The sequence below is a fragment of the Triturus cristatus genome, chromosome 4_1 (genome assembly GCF_964204655.1).
Source record: "Triturus cristatus chromosome 4_1, aTriCri1.1, whole genome shotgun sequence".
Taxonomy (NCBI): Eukaryota; Metazoa; Chordata; class Amphibia; order Caudata; family Salamandridae; genus Triturus; species Triturus cristatus.
In genome coordinates this window covers 1,257,958,257-1,257,969,810 of record NC_140585.1, presented here as the reverse complement: position 1 = coordinate 1,257,969,810, position 11,554 = coordinate 1,257,958,257, and positions in this window count along the sequence as shown.

Here is an 11,554-nt window from a genome sequence, read left to right as displayed (position 1 = left end):
ACCTGAAAACAGCATTCGACCTTGTCCCCCGTGACACCCTTTGGCGCGTTCTGGCCAACATGAACATCCCTTCCTACTTGTTGGCTCTGCTAATTAAACTCCATGATGGCAATTATGCCCAAGTACGTTGGGGTCCACAGGGCCAGAAAACTGAGAGAATTCCAGTAAACAGGGGCGTCCGCCAGGGATGTGTTCTTGCTCCCACACTCTTTTCACTTTATGTGAACGGAGTAGTGGACCATCTGCTGAAAGTCCCTGCTGATGCACCATCCCTGGCGGGCGAACGTGTTCCAACTCTCCTGTTTGCTGATGATACTCTTCTTTTGTCCAAAACACCCATGGGCTTGCAAACTCTTCTCGACAGTTTTCAGTCTTTCTGTAATGACAGGGGTCTCATTATTAACACTACTAAAACGAAATACCTAATTTTACACCACCCGAAAAAATTAGGCCGGCCTCCAGTCCTGAATGCAGTCTCTCTTGAAAGGGTCAAAGAGTTCGACTACTTAGGCATCCGCATTACAGACACTATGCGTTGGACATCTCATCTGCAAAAGATGCTCTTAACTCATAAGAGGGTTACTGGTGCCCTTCTCAGAGAACACCGTTCCTCTACATCTAGGCCAATAGCCCCAGCACTGGATATATACAAAGCAAAGGCCGTGAGTTCGGCACTTTACGGTGCCGAATTATGGGGCTTAAACAATATTGAGGAACTTGCCAAATCCGATTCCAGTTTCTATAAGGAACTGATGGCACTCCCGCAGAGCACACCTACAGTACCCCTATTATTGGATTTAGGGTGCCATTCGCTGAAAGATTTGGCAAGTTTACGCCCCTTACTCCTCTGGGCCAGGCTTTGGCGAACTCCCGAGTTAGCCAAGTATGAGGAGGGCCTATCCGAAATACTGTCTAAACCCTGTTGGAACAAGATCAAATGGCTGAAAGATGTAAAGACCCTGCTTTATGAACTTGGCCTTAAAGACGCCTGGGTAAACAGATCTTCGCCCCCGAAAGCTGAGCTGAAGAAACTCTACTGGAGTTGGGTTATAGGAAAAAGGAACTCCAGCTCCCAATTCGGTAGATGTACTACCGAGTTTCTTCTCCTCAAAGATGTAGCTCGCTTTGAGCCTTATCTGGATATTATCCAGAAATCATATGATCGAGCCCTGTATTTTAAATTTAGGGTTGGTTCTCTTCCGGTGCGCGAGCTGACCGCTCGCTGGAAACCTCCCTTCCAAACTTCGTCTTTTTGTCCTTTTTGTGTAAACAAAGTTGAATCTATTGCACACGTGCTTTTTGCATGTCCAGAATACAAAATCCCAAGATCTTACTGGCTTAAACCTTTATGCAGAAGCCTGGGCACACGCGACCACCTCACAGCGCTGCGTATCCTCAAATCAGACACGCGATCTCTGTACGCTTGCGCTCTATCAAAATTCTTGAGGTGGTCTTGGGTTTTAAGGACTAAAGCCCTTGTAGCCCTTGAATAAGTAGCTTGACTGCTTTTATTGTTTGTCTGCATCTTTATTTTATACTGTCCTATTTATAACGTTTGCATGTATTTTTAATCTCTTGCATATCTTGGAAATGTGTTGATGTTATTTTTATATGATTCGCTCCTTGGTATTATTTGTTTGTTATTTTACATCTGTATGTGCTTTTTAAGATATCTTTTATCGAAATAAAAGCTTATTTCATCATCATCATAATCCATAGCTCCTACATTAGCCAAGCAAACCATAACTCACACATACATTATTTGCACCTATAACTCACACCCACATGCAATGCTGAGTGCAGCAGGGTTGGCTGCCCACAACAAGCTGGATGTAGAGTCTGGGTGAAAGGTATCTGCAACAGGGGTTGTAAAAAATGTATTATAAAAAACATAGAAATTCACAGAAAAAACACATTTAAAACTCAGTTTAGTGTCTGGCTAAAATGCGCAGAACCACTGATATTTACCAGTTATCAGTTATATATGCAATGCATTCAACACATACCAAAATTTATGAGGGTAGTGCAGAGATCATGAGACCCTGTGTACATCTGAATCAACTCCCACAAATCATCACTCTGAACATGCGCACTCCAGTGATAAAAAGTTTTTTTTATAGCTACAAAATACACGTTTTGGCTCTACATGTGCTTTATTCATTCTGTCTGTCATAGTTCATTTTATTTTTTAAAGTACTCTTCCAGTCGAACAGTGAAAAGGGACTATCAGTTCACTGATACACAGGGAATAGAAACAGAAAAGTATTGTAAACATAGAAGATATATTTGTAGTACAACATATCTGTTATCCTTTTGTTAATCAAAATATGGCATCTTTTCAGTTTGTAGGCAATTTTTACCCAAGTGGGGTGAGCAAATCATAATAGTGATAATAATGATACCAATTCTAGGTAACAGTTAAACTGTCCCACATAATTGTTTGCAAAATTACACGGTATATAAAAAAGATAATATTGGGTTCTCATACCCATGCTTTTCTATTCAATATTTAACTCAATGTGTCAGTAATTTTCCTTACTTTAGCCACAGTGGGCATACAGTATCTCTAATTCATGCTGTGTTTCTAGCAAATATAGCGATCTTTGCAAAGATAAATTCCTACATGACAGAACAAAGTAAAGCAGTGCCAAACAGTGTCAATATAGGTGTTCAGTTAGGTATTCATCAGTGTTTAGCCTTTCTGGTGTTTTGGATTGGAAATTAATGATTTATTTAGACCTTGTTTCCTCCTCTTGCGCTGTAAATAATTCTGTCCTCACTGAACAACTGTATCTAATATAGACATCTAGCCACAGATTCCTTACCTTTGAACTTCCATGCGTCAGGCTGGATCCGGAAGATTTTTTGTAGCAGTACCCCTGCACGCCGGTAGATGGGGTTGGTCGACTCGGCAGGACATCGTCGTCATCGTGTTCGTCATCATCGTAACGTCTGCGTTGTCAAGATAACCGCCACTCTGACGCACTGGCGTCAGTTCATTTCTTTCCACGCCAGCCAGCGCCGATCCATTGAAGTGAGCTGCCCTCTGTCATTTTTTGACCGATTTTTTTCAACTTTTTGTCGACTCCTTTGGTGTGTTAGGGATGTCGAGTAAGAAAAGTATGAGGTTCAATTCGTGCGGTGCCTGTCATCGCACCATGTGGGTTATGGAACCCATTTGGTTTGTCTGTGGTGCCTGGAGCGTGACCACGACTCCAAGTCATGCTCCGACTGCCGGGCCATGGCACCAAAGGCTTTGAGGGAGCTGTCCTTAAAGCTTCTTGTGGTCCGGCGTCCGGCACCATGGAGGTCACCTTGCCAGTCTCGATTCTTTTCCAGGTCTCAGTCGAGAGAAAGGTCCAAGCACCAATCCAGTGATTCGAAGCCCTCTTCGAGGCATCACAAAAAGCACAAGAAGTCGAAGCGTGCTTTGACTTCGCCCCACCCATCTCGTGATGCGGCAGAGGAACCTCGGTGCTTGAGGCCCTGCTCTGCAGAGCAGATACGTGGGTCGGCTCCATGTTGCCCTCCCTTTCTGGGGCCGGGCGCCCCGCCTAACTCAAACAATTTTATGACGCCATGTGCGTAATATTTGGGCAGCCTGCACACCTTTAGGCCCCCAGGCTCAGCGGTTGGAGGGCCCCCGTGGTTACAATGCTGTCGGCTCTGGCTCCACGGCCTCCAAGTGGACCCGTTCCCGGGTCCAGACCGACGTTGGTCGCACCTCCACAGCAACCTTCCACAGCTCCGCGTCAGATGCTGAGGTCCTCGGCGGCACCTCCCTGATCCTCATTCCTGATGACACAGAGCCAGTCGGGCATCCCCCGACGTCGAGACCAGTGCCGACGGAGCTGTACAGCTCCATGCCATTCTCTCTGCCCTATTCTGAAGGGTTAGGGATGGAGAAAGAGGAGTAGGAGGGGGAGCAGGATCCCTTAGATATCCCGCAACAGCAAGACCTGGACTGGTATGAGGAATTGGGTGACGCCAGTGGCCTGGACACCTCCCCAGACTCTGGCATGCTATCTCCTCCTACCTTGGCTGTGGAGGAGGGAGTGACTTTTGCTATGGTGGTGTGTAGGGTTGCGGAGGTCTTTGGCTTCCTACGGTGGCAGGCAAGATGAACACCTTGACAGAGGTCCTGCAGCCTGGGGTCTCGAGCTCGGAACCCCTACTGCTTTCCAATGAGGCTTTGACAGATTTTCTTCTGGAAACATGGTCCAAACCCAGCACAGGGGCTCCTGTGAATAGGATGATCACCCGCCGCCACCGCCCGCACCGGGGGACCCACTTTTCCTCACTAACCACCCCACTGCCCGAACCTTGGTTGTCCAAGCTTCCACATTCCGAGTCGCATTCCCTTCCGCACCGCCGGGCAGGGCATCCAAGAGGCTGGAAATCTTTGGGAAGAAAATTCTCTCGTCCACCAACCTAGCACTGCGGTCAGAGAACACCATATGCCTCTTGGGCCGTTATTCCTATTGTCTATGGGATACGGTAACGCCGGTGCTGACCAGAGTCTCGGAGGAGGACTGGGCTCTACTCTCCCAAGCTATATCATATGGGAGAGACGCAGCTACGTGCGCCATCAGATGTGGCTTGGACATGACGGACTTGCTAGGTAGAGCGATTTCCACGCCTGGCTGAGAACATCTGGTTTTTCGGAGGATGTCCAAGCCAACCTCATGGACGTGCCCTTTGATGGCTCCTGTCTCTTCGGAGACAAGCCGGATGCTGCCCTTGAGTGCTTCAGGGACTCGCTACAAAATACACGTTTTGGCTCTACATGTGCTTTACTCATTCTGTCTGTCATAGTTCATTTTCTTTTTTAAAGTACTCTTCCAGTCGAACAGTGAAAAGGGACTATCAGTTCACTGATACACAGGGAATAGAAACAGAAAAGTATTGTAAACATAGAAGATATATTTGTAGTACAACATATCTGTTATCCTTTTGTTAATCAAAATATGGCATCTTTTCAGTTTGTAGGCAATTTTTACCCAAGTGGGGTGAGCAAATCATAATAGTGATAATAATGATACCAATTCTAGGTAATAGTTAAACTGTCCCACATAATTGTTTGCAAAATTACACGGTATATAAAAAAGATAATATTGGGTTCTCATACCCATGCTTTTCTATTCAATATTTAACTCAATGTGTCAGTAATTTTCCTTACTTTAGCCACAGTGGGCATACAGTATCTCTAATTCATGCTGTGTTTCTAGCAAATATAGTGATCTTTGCAAAGATAAATTCCTACATGACAGAACAAAGTAAAGCAGTGCCAAACAGTGTCAATATAGGTGTTCAGTTAGGTATTCATCAGTGTTTAGCCTTTCTGGTGTTTTGGATTGGAAATTAATGATTTATTTAGACCTTGTTTCCTCCTCTTGCGCTGTAAATAATTCTGTCCTCACTGAACAACTGTATCTAATATAGACATCTAGCCACAGATTCCTTACCTTTGAACTTCCATGCGTCAGGCTGGATCCGGAAGATTTTTTGTAGCAGTACCCCTGCACGCCGGTAGATGGGGTTGGTCGACTCGGCAGGACATCGTCGTCATCGTGTTCGTCATCATCGTAACGTCTGCGTTGTCAAGATAACCGCCACTCTGACGCACTGGTGTCAGTTCATTTCTTTCCACGCCAGCCAGCGCCGATCCATTGAAGTGAGCTGCCCTCTGTCATTTTTTGACCGATTTTTTTCAACTTTTTGTCGACTCCTTTGGTGTGTTAGGGATGTCGAGTAAGAAAAGTATGAGGTTCAAGTCGTGCGGTGCCTGTCATCGCACCATGTGGGTTATGGAACCCATTTGGTTTGTCTGTGGTGCCTGGAGCGTGACCACGACTCCAAGTCATGCTCCGACTGCCGGGCCATGGCACCAAAGGCTTTGAGGGAGCTGTCCTTAAAGCTTCTTGTGGTCCGGCGTCCGGCACCATGGAGGTCACCTTGCCAGTCTCGATTCTTTTCCAGGTCTCAGTCGAGAGAAAGGTCCAAGCACCAATCCAGTGATTCGAAGTCCTCTTCGAGGCATCACAAAAAGCACAAGAAGTCGAAGCGTGCTTTGACTTCGCCCCACCCATCTCGTGATGCGGCAGAGGAACCTCGGTGCTTGAGGCCCTGCTCTGCAGAGCAGATACGTGGGTCGGCTCCATGTTGCCCTCCCTTTCAGGGGCCGGGCGCCCCGCCTAACTCAAACAATTTTATGACGCCATGTGCGTAATATTTGGGCAGCCTGCACACCTTTAGGCCCCCAGGCTCAGCGGTTGGAGGGCCCCCCGTGGTTACAATGCTGTCGGCTCTGGCTCCACGGCCTCCAAGTGGACCCGTTCCCGGGTCCAGACCGACGTTGGTCGCACCTCCACAGCAACCTTCCACAGCTCCGCGTCAGATGCTGAGGTCCTCGGCGGCACCTCCCTGATCCTCATTCCTGATGACACAGAGCCAGTCGGGCATCCCCCGACGTCGAGACCAGTGCCGACGGAGCTGTACAGCTCCATGCCATTCTCTCTGCCCTATTCTGAAGGGTTAGGGATGGAGAAAGAGGAGTAGGAGGGGGAGCAGGATCCCTTAGATATCCCGCAACAGCAAGACCTGGACTGGTATGAGGAATTGGGTGACGCCAGTGGCCTGGACACCTCCCCAGACTCTGGCATGCTATCTCTTCCTACCTTGGCTGTGGAGGAGGGAGTGACTTTTGCTATGGTGGTGTGTAGGGTTGCGGAGGTCTTTGGCTTCCTACGGTGGCAGGCAAGATGAACACCTTGACAGAGGTCCTGCAGCCTGGGGTCTCGAGCTCGGAACCCCTACTGCTTTCCAATGAGGCTTTTTTTTTTTTTTTTGAAACCGTTTATTGCAATCTCAAATATATACAAGTATGGGCCTACAACCTTCCGGCCGGCCGCTAAAGTGACAGAAGCAAATGACATACATACAATAAGGCACCTGACTTTGCAGAGACGATAAAGCAGGAGGTATCAACAACGTGGGCCACATGACTCTGAGCCCACAATACGGTTTCGTTTTATACAACACAACAACATAAAACCACACCCGCAAGGCAACCCGCGATCGAAAATGACAACACGTGCTCCTCCAGTGGGGGACCCCAACCATCCAAAGAAATCCAGAGAGGGGAAGGGAAACAGATCCGGGACTGGGAGAACAATGTGCCCGGGGCTGAGGGAGGGGGTCAACTGGGGGGATGGAGCTGGTGAAGTGGGAGGCAACAACGGCGGCTCGCAAATACCCCCGCGGTAGGCGTTCCAGGGGCCCCATATCTTCACCCATGCCCCAGGCTTACCCCGCGCCACATACACCACCTTTTCTCGGAACATGCACCAATCCATGTGTTCTCCAATGAGGCTTTGACAGATTTTCTTCTGGAAACATGGTCCAAACCCAGCACAGGGGCTCCTGTGAATAGGATGATCACCCGCCGCCACCGCCCGCACCGGGGGACCCACTTTTCCTCACTAACCACCCCACTGCCCGAACCTTGGTTGTCCAAGCTTCCACATTCCGAGTCGCATTCCCTTCCGCACCGCCGGGCAGGGCATCCAAGAGGCTGGAAATCTTTGGGAAGAAAATTCTCTCGTCCACCAACCTAGCACTGCGGTCAGAGAACACCATATGCCTCTTGGGCCGTTATTCCTATTGTCTATGGGATACGGTAACGCCGGTGCTGACCAGAGTCTCGGAGGAGGACTGGGCTCTACTCTCCCAAGCTATATCATATGGGAGAGACGCAGCTACGTGCGCCATCAGATGTGGCTTGGACATGACGGACTTGCTAGGTAGAGCGATTTCCACGCCTGGCTGAGAACATCTGGTTTTTCGGAGGATGTCCAAGCCAACCTCATGGACGTGCCCTTTGATGGCTCCTGTCTCTTCGGAGACAAGCCGGATGCTGCCCTTGAGTGCTTCAGGGACTCGCTACAAAATACACGTTTTGGCTCTACATGTGCTTTACTCATTCTGTCTGTCATAGTTCATTTTCTTTTTTAAAGTACTCTTCCAGTCGAACAGTGAAAAGGGACTATCAGTTCACTGATACACAGGGAATAGAAACAGAAAAGTATTGTAAACATAGAAGATATATTTGTAGTACAACATATCTGTTATCCTTTTGTTAATCAAAATATGGCATCTTTTCAGTTTGTAGGCAATTTTTACCCAAGTGGGGTGAGCAAATCATAATAGTGATAATAATGATACCAATTCTAGGTAATAGTTAAACTGTCCCACATAATTGTTTGCAAAATTACACGGTATATAAAAAAGATAATATTGGGTTCTCATACCCATGCTTTTCTATTCAATATTTAACTCAATGTGTCAGTAATTTTCCTTACTTTAGCCACAGTGGGCATACAGTATCTCTAATTCATGCTGTGTTTCTAGCAAATATAGTGATCTTTGCAAAGATAAATTCCTACATGACAGAACAAAGTAAAGCAGTGCCAAACAGTGTCAATATAGGTGTTCAGTTAGGTATTCATCAGTGTTTAGCCTTTCTGGTGTTTTGGATTGGAAATTAATGATTTATTTAGACCTTGTTTCCTCCTCTTGCGCTGTAAATAATTCTGTCCTCACTGAACAACTGTATCTAATATAGACATCTAGCCACAGATTCCTTACCTTTGAACTTCCATGCGTCAGGCTGGATCCGGAAGATTTTTTGTAGCAGTACCCCTGCACGCCGGTAGATGGGGTTGGTCGACTCGGCAGGACATCGTCGTCATCGTGTTCGTCATCATCGTAACGTCTGCGTTGTCAAGATAACCGCCACTCTGACGCACTGGCGTCAGTTCATTTCTTTCCACGCCAGCCAGCGCCGATCCATTGAAGTGAGCTGCCCTCTGTCATTTTTTGACCGATTTTTTTCAACTTTTTGTCGACTCCTTTGGTGTGTTAGGGATGTCGAGTAAGAAAAGTATGAGGTTCAAGTCGTGCGGTGCCTGTCATCGCACCATGTGGGTTATGGAACCCATTTGGTTTGTCTGTGGTGCCTGGAGCGTGACCACGACTCCAAGTCATGCTCCGACTGCCGGGCCATGGCACCAAAGGCTTTGAGGGAGCTGTCCTTAAAGCTTCTTGTGGTCCGGCGTCCGGCACCATGGAGGTCACCTTGCCAGTCTCGATTCTTTTCCAGGTCTCAGTCGAGAGAAAGGTCCAAGCACCAATCCAGTGATTCGAAGTCCTCTTCGAGGCATCACAAAAAGCACAAGAAGTCGAAGCGTGCTTTGACTTCGCCCCACCCATCTCGTGATGCGGCAGAGGAACCTCGGTGCTTGAGGCCCTGCTCTGCAGAGCAGATACGTGGGTCGGCTCCATGTTGCCCTCCCTTTCAGGGGCCGGGCGCCCCGCCTAACTCAAACAATTTTATGACGCCATGTGCGTAATATTTGGGCAGCCTGCACACCTTTAGGCCCCCAGGCTCAGCGGTTGGAGGGCCCCCCGTGGTTACAATGCTGTCGGCTCTGGCTCCACGGCCTCCAAGTGGACCCGTTCCCGGGTCCAGACCGACGTTGGTCGCACCTCCACAGCAACCTTCCACAGCTCCGCGTCAGATGCTGAGGTCCTCGGCGGCACCTCCCTGATCCTCATTCCTGATGACACAGAGCCAGTCGGGCATCCCCCGACGTCGAGACCAGTGCCGACGGAGCTGTACAGCTCCATGCCATTCTCTCTGCCCTATTCTGAAGGGTTAGGGATGGAGAAAGAGGAGTAGGAGGGGGAGCAGGATCCCTTAGATATCCCGCAACAGCAAGACCTGGACTGGTATGAGGAATTGGGTGACGCCAGTGGCCTGGACACCTCCCCAGACTCTGGCATGCTATCTCTTCCTACCTTGGCTGTGGAGGAGGGAGTGACTTTTGCTAAGGTGGTGTGTAGGGTTGCGGAGGTCTTTGGCTTCCTACGGTGGCAGGCAAGATGAACACCTTGACAGAGGTCCTGCAGCCTGGGGTCTCGAGCTCGGAACCCCTACTGCTTTCCAATGAGGCTTTTTTTTTTTTTTTTTTTTTTTTTTTTAAACCGTTTATTGCAATCTCAAATATATACAAGTATGGGCCTACAACCTTCCGGCCGGCCGCTAAAGTGACAGAAGCAAATGACATACATACAATAAGGCACCTGACTTTGCAGAGACGATAAAGCAGGAGGTATCAACAACGTGGGCCACATGACTCTGAGCCCACAATATGGTTTCGTTTTATACAACACAACAACATAAAACCACACCCGCAAGGCAACCCGCGATCGAAAATGACAACACGTGCTCCTCCAGTGGGGGACCCCAACCATCCAAAGAAATCCAGAGAGGGGAAGGGAAACAGATCCGGGACTGGGAGAACAATGTGCCCGGGGCTGAGGGAGGGGGTCAACTGGGGGGATGGAGCTGGTGAAGTGGGAGGCAACAACGGCGGCTCGCAAATACCCCCGCGGTAGGCGTTCCAGGGGCCCCATATCTTCACCCATGCCCCAGGCTTACCCCGCGCCACATACACCACCTTTTCTCGGAACATGCACCAATCCATGTGTTCTCCAATGAGGCTTTGACAGATTTTCTTCTGGAAACATGGTCCAAACCCAGCACAGGGGCTCCTGTGAATAGGATGATCACCCGCCGCCACCGCCCGCACCGGGGGACCCACTTTTCCTCACTAACCACCCCACTGCCCGAACCTTGGTTGTCCAAGCTTCCACATTCCGAGTCGCATTCCCTTCCGCACCGCCGGGCAGGGCATCCAAGAGGCTGGAAATCTTTGGGAAGAAAATTCTCTCGTCCACCAACCTAGCACTGCGGTCAGAGAACACCATATGCCTCTTGGGCCGTTATTCCTATTGTCTATGGGATACGGTAACGCCGGTGCTGACCAGAGTCTCGGAGGAGGACTGGGCTCTACTCTCCCAAGCTATATCATATGGGAGAGACGCAGCTACGTGCGCCATCAGATGTGGCTTGGACATGACGGACTTGCTAGGTAGAGCGATTTCCACGCCTGGCTGAGAACATCTGGTTTTTCGGGGGATGTCCAAGCCAACCTCATGGACGTGCCCTTTGATGGCTCCTGTCTCTTCGGAGACAAGCCGGATGCTGCCCTTGAGTGCTTCAGGGACTCGCAGGCCACGGCAAATCTTTGGTCCTCACTACTGCCCCCAGGGCTTCATCCAATTTTTACTCCTTTTATGGCTATGGATGGGGCTACCAGCCGCACCCACCCTATGCCAGCCAGAGGACCCTGCAAGTTCAGCAACCTGTGCGGGGCGGCAGACGCGGCTCACATCAACCTTGTGGGTCAGGAAACCAGAAGTTGGGCCAAGCCACCATCTCCTCTTCAACAGCAAAACCCTCCTAGCCCGATCCCCCAGGACCACTCTAGGTCAGTTGGTGTCAGAATACGCCATCACTTCCACCACTGCCAAAACATCACATCGGACAGGTGGGTGCTGCAAATAGTCTGGAGGGGCTACTCCCTCCCCTTTGAGACTACTCCTGCCTCTATGCCCCCAGAATAAGATCGGCTGACGGAGGATCACTTTG